The sequence below is a fragment of the Falco rusticolus genome, chromosome 9 (assembly GCF_015220075.1).
Source record: "Falco rusticolus isolate bFalRus1 chromosome 9, bFalRus1.pri, whole genome shotgun sequence".
In the NCBI taxonomy this organism is placed as follows: Eukaryota; Metazoa; Chordata; class Aves; order Falconiformes; family Falconidae; genus Falco; species Falco rusticolus.
Window position 1 is genome coordinate 43699891 of NC_051195.1, and position 11669 is coordinate 43711559.

The following is an 11669-nucleotide window of genomic DNA, read 5'->3' on the forward strand; positions in this document are numbered from 1 at the left end:
TAAGGGGTATTTTTGAGACGTGTAGATGGAAAGCATCTTTTCCAGTGCCACTGTACCTATTCTGCCTCCTTCAGTCAATGTGTGTGCCCAGCCCTGCAGACACCTCGATTCATCCTGCAGTCCTAGCAAGATCTCAGACTGGGATTTAAGTACGGGTGAGGTGAGCGCTTCAGGCCAGCTGGGCAAATACAGCTGGACAGATAATTTTTGGGGACTGAGGCTTAAGTTGATGGCAGCTTTTAGGTTATTAAATCCTCTGGCTTTTTTTAGGACTTGGACTGCTAAATGATGGGGTTTTTCTGAATCCAGGCATGAGTTTTTAGCCACACTGACAGAGTGGCTAGAGCACTCCAGTTTGATGTGGGAGATGATAGATACTTCAGATTCCTCCATCTGCCTCAACCAGAGTGAGACCTTGATGTTGGCCCAGTTTGACCCCAGGAGAGCACCCTCCTCTGCTGCACCATCTCTGAGTTCAGCTGCCTTACCTCTTCTCCTGATGCTCTTCCATTCTGTTCATTGATCAAGGGAATTGATCTCACCTGTTGCTGGGCTAAATATAACCACAAAACCAGAGCATCTTGCCTGAGCCAACATTAGTGAATAAGTAGCCCAAACTATTGCAGTGATTTATAACAGAAGACACCTTCTATTTCCCGTCTTTCCTGTACAAGGATGTCACTTCAACAAAATTACAAAAATTACATACAAATAACTTCATTCAAAATTACAGAAAAGTTTTACTTGCTTTGCTTTAAGAGGAGTTGGGCATAACTGGGGGTTGAAGAGCGTGTAAAACTAGGAATCTGAGTATAGAGTGATCCAGTGGCTGCCCCAGCTACCCATTTGGTCTCAGTCTTCACTACCTGAATCCAACACTGCAGCCTTGGTAAACCTTCTCACAGCTGCCACATTAACTCTGAGGGCTGTCACTCTGCAGGAACAGTACTTTTTTTCTTCTTTTTTTTTACCCCCTCTTCTTCTTGTTCTTCTTAGCATTCTTGGTGCTTAACCTAATGAACCTTCTCTGTCAGACCTTGATTAGCAGCAGGGAAAGCTGAACAGAGATGTTTAGCCATCATCAATAAGCAGCAGCTTGATCCTCCACCCAGAAAATGTCAAGGTGGTGGCATTAGCCTGATAGGCACCTTGCCACGTCGTACTTCTGCCTTCCAGGAATGTGGACAAGATGACACAGACCTATGGAATACAGCTGGGATTGCTGAGACGATGCTTGGCTGGTTGCTGTTCTTCTCTGCAATTCATCAGGAGCTACAGGCAGACTGGAAGTAATGAGCAGATACGAGGCACCTTCATATAAATTTACAAATATAGGATCTGGACATCAGGCAAAATCATAAAACGTATTTTATGGGGAGTGTGTGTGGGGGGAATCTATGTAAAAATAAAAACAAAACAGAAGACATGAACCCTTCAACAGCTTTAGAGCTCCAGGTGGGGATATCCCCTGTTCAGGATTGCCTTACCATTTTCTTTGAAAAAAATCTGCTCAGAAACCCTCTTGACTGTAGTCTTTGTTCATATGCCTTTTTCTTGGGTATTTCCTGGGACCCTCACCAGGTAAAGAAATCTCAGCCTGTCATGCCGTAGCAGTTTTGTGTGAGTACAACATATGTTTGTCTGGCTAAACAAGGTGCAGTTTGTCACCAGGAGACTGCAAACAAATATCAGCAAAAGCTGCACATATGATCTTTGCTCTTGGAAGGCTGACAGCCTCGCTGTAAAGGAACGCACCTTCATCAGACCTTCAGTCTAGAGAATAACAATAACATGACATCTTTGCCGTGAAGAAGCAGCTGGTTTAGGTGAGAGAGACAGTTCTCATTAAAAAAAAAAAAAAAAAAAAAAAAAAAAAAAAGATGATGTAAGAACAGTTCTGGTTTTCTGGGTCATTCTTACCTGCTCACAAGCTTTTTCTGGCTCCAGCCCAAGAAGTTTAGGAGTAGCAACACAACCCTGATGACTCCACAGTGAAGAGGTTTTCACTTGACTAGCAACCTTGGTGAGGAATTTCCACAGAGCTGAGAATGAGTCTCCATCCGGGCTTGTATCAATCATGTTCCTTCTGCAAAATGAATCAGTTCTATTTCATTTTGCAGTGTAAACGACATCCCAAGTGGAGGATGGAGCAGGAAAATATAAGCACATGCAATCATTTCAACACATCTGCAATTTAAAGGAAGGTTTTCTGGAGGTAGTAGGAGTTGGAGAAGAAAAAAAGAGGAGGTTATTGCATTACAGTCAAACAAAGAGGGTGATGTTCTCCCAAGTTTACAATCTCTGTCTGTCTCTCAACCCTTCTACTCCTGCATTTAGTCACATGCACACTGAAAAACCCACTTGAGTTTTAGTCACTTTTAAAGTGTGGGGAACTCATGGTCTCATTGAGATGATATCTGAAGTGTTACTCACTTGTGCCCTTTTAAGTTACATTGAAGATACATTTTTTTTGGGTAAAAATGCCGCTTCAGGACGTCTGAAACCGCAAAAGTTTGGGCTGAGCTTTTCAAAGGGACCTTGCAACACAGGAGGTCCAAGTCCCATTCCTTAGTGCTGGTGTTTTGCTTCTCCAACTTGGCTTCTCAGAAGACTGCAGAGAGGGATGGAGGAGATGGACTTCAAACGGCAGCCCTGGCTGTGCCGTAGGGACAGGAGCTTGCAGGCTGCCTCCCCCTGCCTGGGTCCCCCACTGCAGCCCCCAGGAGTCAGCCTCAAACTGCCCAGCCTCTGGATAAGCAAGGAACCTCTGAAGCCCATGCACTGTGTGCAGAACAACCTCTGGTCACAGCCTGTTAATGGTTGAGAGGGTTTTTTTTTGGTGTGCAACATGCAACGTAAATAATAGCTGCTGTTATTCACAAGCTCAGGACTCCCCGTGCTTGGATTGCCACAGGGAAAAACTCAGGCCTCGTGTGCCTCCCACCTGCCATGATCTGGCAAAACCACTTCAAAGGTGTCTCTGCAAGATAGCGTCTCTGTCTGAAACCACTGAGGAGCCATGGGTAACGATGAAGTCAAAGGGCCTGGTGACTTCACTCGTTCACCTCTTTGTCAGGTACTTTCCTCAGAGGAAATCATTCAGCTTCCTGTGTTTTTACTGTAAATTATATGCTGCAAAGAGGAAAGAGAGAAAAAGACAAAGATAGATTGACAGATTAGGAGGGAAAAAACCAACACACGGATGGTTTCAGTACAGACAACCCCTTTCACTGCCGCTGTTGTGGCTCCTTTTGCTTCAGGCATCCCCCTTCTTTATAGTTGTGCAGAAAAGTTTAAAACCAGGAGCTAACCTGAAATTTTGGCCACTGCTTAAACTGAGACTACTTTCAGGACTCCATGTGCTCATTTCCTCCCCACCCTTCCCCTGCCTCTTTACTTTTACTTTACTTTAGTGCCTTGTCCTTCTATTTCCGTAGCTGGCAAAGAAAGAGAAGAAGAGAAATAATGTGAAAAGGGCTGTTTCTTGCCCAAGTGGAAGCAAAAATTCTTGGCTATGTCACCAATGGGCACAACCATTCAGATTTATTCTCCGAGATAATTTCCACTTTTTCATCAAACCAATTCTAAAAGTCTTAGCTTTAGGAAGAGTTGGGACTTTTTTATTAACAAGCTGTTCTAGGTTTCCAGGTAAATAGGATGCTCCTTGCAGAGAAGATACTTAGCCAAAACAAAAAAAAAATAAACAAACCTATCTTCCCTAGACAAACGTTTTGAAGGGAAATTTTGAAGTAGTCCCCACAGAGGTGTTTCAAGTCCCTTATGACAGAGCCAAGAAGTGTAACTGGCTGAGATAAACAAAAAAAAAAAAAAAAAGAAAAAAAATGTGTGGGGTTTTTGTGACCCAAGTGCAGAACCCAGCACTGAGCCTTGTTGAACCTCATACAAGTGGCCTCGGCCCATCAGCCCAACCTGCCCAGGTCCCTCGGCAGCCCCCTGCCCTCCAGCAGGTCAGTGCTCCCCCCCACTTGGTGTTATCCACGAACACTTACTGATGGTGCACTTGGTTCACTCATCCAGATCACTGATAAAGGTACTAAACAGGACTGGCCCCGGCGCTGAGCCCTGGGGAACACCACGTGTGAGCGGTGCCAGCAGGATGTCACTCCATTCCCCACCGCTCTGGGGCTAAAGAGGGAGAGTACACATGAACAGCATGCACACACACAAACACATTATATTTATATATATATAAATATATATATATATATATAACATTGCAAAGCTGGGAGCATCACTGGTATAGAGGCCCTAAAATTCTGCCAGCTCAGCATAAATGTCAGCATTTCTGGCAGCTCAGCAGGCGAGCAGAAACCACTGAGGTTTCACAGGTGGCAGCAGGTAACAGGCTCTGAGCATCAGCCTTGGTGAGCTGACAGCAACTGCCTATGGCTGCTGAGTCCCACCAGCCCCACACTACACGCAAGCAGAAATCACTAACATGCCAAAACATTTTGATGGATACCCCCTTCCAATCCTCTGTTAGGATGTGAAAAAAGCATGTTTATATTTCTTGTTATAGTGCGTTTTTAAGTAGGGGTTCTCTGTTTTCTGTAGCAATCAGTTCGTTCGCTTATGTATATGCCTTAAAGTACATTACAGAAAAAAAGAAAAACCAAAGATATGACTCTATCCTAGGAGGGAATAATCCCAGATCAGACCTTGTTTCATCTGCCGAAGGCCTGAGCAGGTAATCAAAGTGTACAGCTAGCTTTAATGAGCCTAGCTGGAAACTTTTGCTTCTCCCAGGGAAGGATTTTAACAATCTGTGCCTTTAGAACGTTTCTCCTTATTGCAGTTGGGCAACTCTCATCAAACTTCCCACCTCAATAAAGCATTGATTTGGGAGGCTTTGCAAAACACTGAATTCTGGAGACATCTGCTTTCTCCTTCTTGGCTGAGCACTGAACAAACATCACCTGATGGTGTTACCTAGGTGGATGCCCAGGGGACTTTACAGTACAGCAAAAAAGGAGACACACGGCACCTCTGGGACAACAGACCTACTTCTCATCTAAACAAGAGGCAGTAAAAAATAAGGTTATCCCCTCGACTCCATCACAAAGGCAACAGCAACCAATGGACTGCCTGGAGTTAGAATAGAGCAAGGAAGAAAATCATCGGCATGCTCAGCTGTCTGAACAGGGAGTGCCCAAATGGCGAGTGGACAACTCGTGTACACTTTGCTAGACCTGGATCTGGAGAAGAAAGAGAAGAAAGGATACACATAGCTGACAAGTGACTTTCATTCCAACTGCAAAGAAAACAACACATGATGAGAGTTTAAGGTTTCTGTAGCGAAAGATCTCTGAGCTTTGCATACGTTAGTGGCCAAAGAAACATCAGCTACTTTATTTTTTAGTTGAAGGCTGCATGATTAGATGCAAAACCAGAACGTACTGCAGGAGCCTTGCTCCCTCCCAGGTTGTCAGAATCTCAAAGTCCTGAAGGTACAGCAGATTTTGGAGGGCTGTACTGCACTTAGCATTTCTGGAACAAAGATCCCCTTGCTAAGAGGTCATCTAGAGATTTTAAAATCGTCACTGAGAATCTTACTTTAGTCCTGAGCTTAGTCCTAAAATAGGTATGCATGTGCATACAAATTAGGAATCAGACTAAGAGTGGATATATGATAATGGCATGTGCTGTTCCTGCTAGAAAATCACTTCTGCATCAGACAAGTGGGTGTATCATGATAGTTTTAAAGTCTTGTGCATGTGTGAATATGTGTGGGTGTATGTATTTTTAATATATAAATATATATCTCCATACATATGTCTTACAGAAAGATGTTATCTCTCACCTGTAAACAGCATGGCAAGAAATGTCCCATCAGCACAAATGTATCGTGTGTGATCCTTCAGAGTTAGCAACAGCATCTAAAAACAAGAATATTCTGTGGAGTTTTACGGTTCAGTGCAAACATTTCACAGAAAGCGTCAGTGACTATTATTGTTATTTGCCAGGCAGGCCTTCCTAGAATCTCCAATTGAGAAGATGTAGCCTTTTAGGGGGACTGTTGGGTAAACGTCTGGCACCCTGCCTGGTACTTAGCAGAGCTCCCCTCTTCTCAGAATAGGACCTTTGGAAAACGTAGGCAGCGTATCCTGAGCACCCATCCTGTAGCACACAAGGGCAGCTGTGTTCAGATGTTTTTCCACTGACAAATCAACTGAACGCCTAGGCTGGTGTGGCACCGCCACATTTCTTTGAAAAACAACCTCTCCTTCCAGGGAAGACAGCTGATGCTGGGGGTCAAAAATGTCGAAGAGGCCAGCTGGCCAAGGGTGTGCAGCAGTGGTGGGGAGTGGAGCTACCTTTGGTGGTCAGCACAGCTCACCCCTGGAGAAATCGATAGAGAAGCTGGAAGGTGTTGGTGTCTGCAATGAGCAAAGTGAAAAAAATGATAAAGGAAGGCAGGCTGTCAAAGAGGATTTTTAGCAGCCAGTGTTCATGTTAATCCTCTGACCTAGTTTCTGAAAGGCCTATATAAGGAAGAATATTCTCCACTGAGCAAGCAGCTAATAAGCAGTGCCAGCATTTAAGAGTTTGGAGTGCATCAGTTCTGAGATTCGTCTATCTCTTCCTGGAAAAAAATAAAGCACAGAAAACAAACACTTTTAACAAAAAAAAAAAAAAATCCACCGCCCCTTCTGTTTCTAACAAAAGTTTTGCACCTTAGCAATACTGTGAGTTGGCACCACAGCCCCAAAGACGTTGCTGTGTTTGACCACTTGTGGGTAAACTGCCAGACGGACTTCACTGGAAAGGAAAATTCCTCCCCTCAAATTACTGCAGCTTATTTTAATGAAGTTACTGCAAACATACATCCCTTTGAACCATGTGTATATGCAAGCAGCCATTAGTGCACTCTTGGCACCCTATTTTTAAGTTTCCCTGGTGGCCTCTTGCCTTTTTTAATGGTTTAAAGCTGTTGACAGCCTTAAGCCTACAACCTGTGTAGGTAGGTCCAAGTTGGGCAGAAAGGTCTCTCGTGTCAGCCAGTGCGACCACTCGTGACTTTGGTAACCTTCGTCTCCACCTTCTCCAGCCAGCCTTAGCTGCAGGACCTTGTTTTGACTCCCAGTGAGGGCTGAAGGTGCTCAGAAAATTAATATGGAGTTTATCAAGCTGGACTTCAGAAAGCAGCAAACCAAGAGATATTGTCCAAATCTGATCATTTTTGGCCAATTTTCACATCTGGCAGCTCTTCTTTCACCGCTTACATTGGTTCTAGTTGAACGTAAAGCAATAAATGGCACTGGTGTTATTTCTAATTTACTAAGTTGAAGGCTACTCAGTCAGTCCTTGTAAGAGTCATGAGATAATTTTTCACGTCATTGTCCTTTCAAGAGAAGCTTTATATGTTCTAGCTTAAGAAACATCGGTGTTTCAATGCTTCCCACCTATCCATCAAGAAAGAGGTATACCAGTGATCATATAGACGTGCCTTCCCTTCTGAGACCCCAGTGCCTTTCTCTAGGCTGAGGTACAGAAATATCAGCTCAAAACAACCTGCTCCTCAGGATGAGGATGTTTTGAAGGCCATTGGGAGAAAGTGAAAACCCATTGTGTGGTGCTGTGGTTGGGGGAAGAGAGATGGTTTGGTTCATTAATCATCTACTACCACTGATTCTATAACTTTCTTGCTTTCTTCTTAGGTGAACACTTATGGAAGAAAGCTTTCCTTATGTCTTTGCTTATATAATTGCAAAAAAAAGCATAGCCAGATAGACGTGTTCACCAGCGACACATGGGAAGAGTGAAAAATAAGAGCTACTTACTGCCATTCTGTACTTCAAATATTTTCCTAATCTTTCTTCTTCTTACATTAATTTTTAATCCTCATAAAGAAATCTACTAGAAAACACTTTCTATTGGAATGTCTCAAACACACCAAGAGGCATCAGTCCCACAAGAGATCTCCTCACGCCAGGGATTTCCATGTTATCGGTTTCAAAAGCCCAAGCACAGGGGCAGAAAATGCCCAGTTCAATACACAGAGCAAATCACTGCCAAAGCCAAAAGCATCATCACCTTCTTCCCTCAACTGCCACCACCATTGCCTCAACCATGCAAGCGCCTGCTCTTGTCCTCATCTCCCTCCTCCTCGAGGCACAGGGATCGGGATGAGCTCAGCACACAGATGGAGGCTGCCTGGCTCCTTCCTACGATGTCACTATAATAGTTTCCACTGAATGTCCCCTGTGAAATTAAAAAAAGCATCTAAAGAGTGTTGGTGGTTTTTTTTTTGCTTTTTTTTAATCTCTTTTTTTTAATTATTTTTTTAATAAAATAGCGAGCCCCAGGGGAACATATGACACAATCATCTCCCTCCTCCTGTTCTTTCTGCATCATCTTGTACAACACAGACTGCCTTGTGGGAGGACCTCTGAAAGGAACTTGCCACAGGTGCTAGTAAAACTAACCACATTCTTCTTGCAGCTTCATAACCATCCGCCTCACCGGTACATTAAATCCCTTGGCGCCGCATGCTTGCCACAGCTACAAGCAAGCTCAAAGTGCATTTGCTGTCAGGGCCCAGCAGATGAGCTGACCGTGGCAGTGCTCGTTTTTTGCCCCTCGCTAAACTTTCACAACACCAACCTGTTTATTAGGTCTTTAAAGCACTTCAGCATACTTGTGGGTTTCTGTAAAGTTGCAAAACAAGAAATGTCCCCTGATTCTCAGGAAACCATACAAAACCACACCAGAAAGCTGTCAGCTTTGTTTGAAGCGTGTTCTCACTGTGCCTGCCTCTATAGGGATGGGGGGACTAAGGCAGATCAAAAGAAAAATTGACCTGGCATTAGCTGAAAGAAAAACAAACCCAAATACCTGCCTCAGCATCTTTAACAAGTAAATATTGTTTCATTTTAGTTTTTCTTCATAATTTTGGCCAGCTTGGGTTCTCCTGCCCTTGGATGAACATCAGCTTGATGAAACATCAGTTAGGTCACCCCCCGCTGTCTTTGGTCACTGCAATGAATCAGAGCACCGTGTGAGTCAGACCAAGTAACCCCCAAGCCCACTACCCCACCTGCGAGCACGGGAGTTAAGTACAAGGTGCTTTAGGAGAGAGTATAAGTAAGAGGCAAAATATCTTAAGAGTCAGCAGAGATGCTCAGTGTTTCCCCGGGAAGGGCTGCATCCCTCTTGGCTCTGCGTGCAGTGGCTGGGGTGCAGCTCTGCCCCCCCACCCCTCCCAGCCCCATGGGGACAGGCAGTGAGTCCTGCTGCCTGCGCTGCCTCCTCCCAGAAAGCCGCAGCGACGCCTCTCCCTTTCACTGCGCTCGCTTTTCATGCCTTTTGCTCCAAATCAAAACACACCACTGGCACACAACCCCTTCCACCCATTGTCTCCTGGGGTTTCACCAGCAGCTGCCAGGGGCTGCTCCTGGGGGCCACAGCCCTCCAGGTCTGGCTGTGCAGCCCTGCAGGGGTCATAGCAAAGAGCACACCTTGCTTTTGGTTTTCTTTATTCCTTCCCATGGTCCAAGACTTCAGGCAGCTGCTCCACGGTGCAGCTGGGCTCTCCATTCCCCCGGACATTCAAGTGTCCCAAAGATGGAGCCCTTTCATCAAAAGTGGATGGCAGCTGAGGCACTGAGGAAAGACAGCTACTGCCAGGGCATCAGTCATGCCCTTCTGAAGAAGGTACATAAAATAAGCTAGACAAACTCCTTCCGAAAAGTGTCCATTTCTCCCCCTCGGTTGCAAAGTAAAGAGGTATGGAAGAGCACCATGAAATATTGAAGGCATAGGGGCAGCAAGCCCGAGTGAAATCCAGTTCTTTATCTAACAAGCCTAAAGGGCATCCCGGAAAACAAACCCTTCAAAACATTTAAAATAAATTAAAAGAACATTTGCTTTATACATTGCATGACTAAATTGTGGATTTCCTTGTCACAGTGCCTAACTGGACTCAAACAGGAATTAGATCATGCAGGTGAATGCCCATGATATTTTGCCTCTTGCTTACACTCTCCCCTAAAGCATCTTGTACTTAACCCCCGTGCTCGCAGGTGGGGTAGTGGGCTTGGGGGTTATTTGGTCTGACTCACACAGTGCTCTGATTCATTGCAGTGACCAAAGACAGCGGGGGGTGACCTAGCTGATGTTTCATCAAGTGGCTCTTATCTGCACCCACCGGTTGGCTCCAGAATGGTTTTGCTGTACGTATGGAGCACATCTTTCTAGCGCCTATTGCTGCTGCTCCTGGCATAAAAATAAAATTACAGCTCTTTCCTTATCCAGCTAGCATTGAAAGGGTTGTTGATCCCCTGCAGAGTCCAGAGCATAAGTGGTTGAATTCAGATTTGTCTAATAAGTATTCATCCTGTAAAAGCGAGTCCCAGGGAGGGAATTATAACTTGCAGTTTTCAGAAAATTACTATCAGGTATTTTCCTACCCTTTCATTCAGACCATGGTGGTCTGGTTTGTGCATGCTATTGAATAATAATGATTTCCTGATGACAGGAGAAGGTTGTTCATATGTGGTCTGCATTACTCAGAGAGAGATACCATATCTACAGCTATTATGGTGTGCATTGGTACCTTAATCAGCCAATTAATGGATGAGGAATAACGTCTGCATCACCTGGCTCAGGTTTGGGCAAGAACCAAACTTATCAGAAGTGTAAAAGCAACTAACCTTGGAACTGTCTCAAATCACTGTTCAATCTTGTCTAATTCCCGTGTTACAACACCTGCCAAAAGTTTTCAGCGCTTGTAGTTTTGGCTCAACCACCCGGCAAAATTCAACTCAAATTCATGAAGTGGCTCAGCCAACCCACAAGTGCCCTTTCCAATGAATCAATGATTCATTGAACCATCTTCTCCCAGCTTTAGAGCCACAGCATTTAATGGAGGACAGCTCTTTGCTCAGAAAGATGGCTATCACAACTGATTCCACTGTAGGAGTATTGAAAGCACAGGCTGTGGGCTGTGCAGCCGGCTAGGACTATCTTCTGTGGTAACCTGAATAGTCGTGGTACCTCCTCCTCTACCTACTTGCAATTAGTGTAGCAGATTTATTGCTACTCAATGACTGCATTCAGCAAACTATTCACCAGGGTTAAACTTACCAGCCTTTGCAGTCTCCTTATGATTGGGATGTGCTTTGATTTGTAGGTCCATCATGTGCTCTGTCATTTTGCTTTCCATCTGGCTGGTTTCCCTCCCTTTACTGCTGCACGGTTAGCTGTAGGTCAAGGTAAATATTTAGATTTTAACATTATTAAAAAAAAAGAGAGGTAAAAAGTCTCAAAGGTGGTTATAGAAATCCCTCTTTGTGTGGAGAATCACTGTCCCAACTGCTGGTTTTAATCAGAAAAATGGTCCCCCAATCCAAGCTCACCAGAGGAGGTGCCTGACCTCTGCCTGTCTCCATCCCCAGTGGTAGTTGCCTGCAAGGCTGGGCACCTGCTCCTCGTGCCCAGCTCCCACGAAGCTTGGACAAGCTGTGACCTCAGCTGTCTCACCCCATTGCTGCTCACTCTTCTCCAAAGCGGTGAGCAGCAGTGCTGAGGCTGGGTCTTCCCCACTCCTCCGAGCCTTGCACCACATCCTCTGCCTACATAGTGACTCACCACCAGTTGTACCGTCCAGCAGCTGTGCATCACCCCAGTGTCAGCTCAGGGCACACAGC

The 11669-nt window shown here is 44.9% G+C and overlaps 1 long non-coding RNA gene across 1 annotated transcript; it reads right to left on the reverse strand.

Moving 5' to 3' along the window:
- Window positions 1–1903: 1903 nt before the first annotated feature.
- Window positions 1904–11213, reverse strand: LOC119153822. The gene is made up of 4 exons (XR_005106234.1): window positions 11107–11213; window positions 5822–5897; window positions 4011–4146; window positions 1904–3132 (listed from the first exon to the last, which is right to left on the reverse strand). It is a non-coding gene; the product is annotated as an uncharacterized LOC119153822 (long non-coding RNA).
- Between the last annotated feature and the right edge of the window lie 456 nt (window positions 11214–11669).